The sequence below is a fragment of the Priapulus caudatus genome, unplaced genomic scaffold (assembly GCF_000485595.1).
Source record: "Priapulus caudatus unplaced genomic scaffold, Priapulus_caudatus-5.0.1 Scaffold6632, whole genome shotgun sequence".
NCBI classification, from domain to species: domain Eukaryota; kingdom Metazoa; phylum Priapulida; class Priapulimorpha; order Priapulimorphida; family Priapulidae; genus Priapulus; species Priapulus caudatus.
In genome coordinates, this window is record NW_014583693.1 from 4,503 (window position 1) to 5,309 (window position 807).

Below are 807 nucleotides of genomic sequence, written 5' to 3' on the forward strand. Positions count from 1 at the left end.
TACTACATAATATGTACCTGTGTATCCGTCCAATGCAGCACCAGACGGTATCTAGGTAGAATGTCCTTTCTGTTATTGATCATATCCAAGGTGTACTCGAACACGGGGATTATCGTCTGACCTCCCGCCCACGCTCCCGACATCGGGAAGAATCCTCCTAGGAAGAGGTCGATGACGCCATCCGGCGGCGGAACATTGTCGTAGAACTTAAAGATCTCGGAGTCGACGGCTGCCGACGACATGACGCAGGCAGAAAGGACGACGAGACGCAGCGTCAGTCGCTGCGTCAGGCCTGCGTCGCGCATCGCGATTCGTTTTCTGATACGAAATAAGACTAGATACGAACTAGAATACAAAATAAGACTAGATACGAACTAGAATACGAAATAAGACTAGATACAAACTAGAATACGATATAAGACTAGATACAAACTATAATAGAGAGCTGATCTTGCCGTCTAGTTTCTTGTGATTTCCCGGTGTGGGTATCTCTGTTTAAGCTCAGACAAAAACTGTGGCAAAGCCGAGAGTGTACGGAATCGCTGCTAGATGAGGAACTCTTTCCCTGCATTATGATAAGCTCTCACTGAAGTTGCTACTTTATATGTTTAACCCTTTATTTTAGACATTCGCCACGCGTGCGCAGAGTTGAACGCGTCGCGCGGTGGAAACCGCGTATTGAAGTCGCATTAGTTCCCCATGCCGTTACTAGGTGGCGCGCATCTTTATTGATCTGCTCGTAGTTTCTATTTTAGTTTTCAGATCAGGAGTATCATAATATTATAGATATAATATAATATATGATAT

The 807-nt window shown here is 44.9% G+C and overlaps 1 protein-coding gene across 1 annotated transcript in view; it reads right to left on the reverse strand.

The window, feature by feature from the left end:
* LOC106820092 (gamma-aminobutyric acid type B receptor subunit 1-like) overlaps positions 1–594 on the reverse strand; it is a gene marked incomplete at its 3' end in the record, with an annotated part of 5,069 nt that extends 4,475 nt beyond the window's left edge. The window contains exon 1 of the mRNA XM_014824651.1: positions 434–594. The remainder of the gene's footprint in view (positions 1–433) is intronic.
* Positions 595–807: the final 213 nt, after the last annotated feature.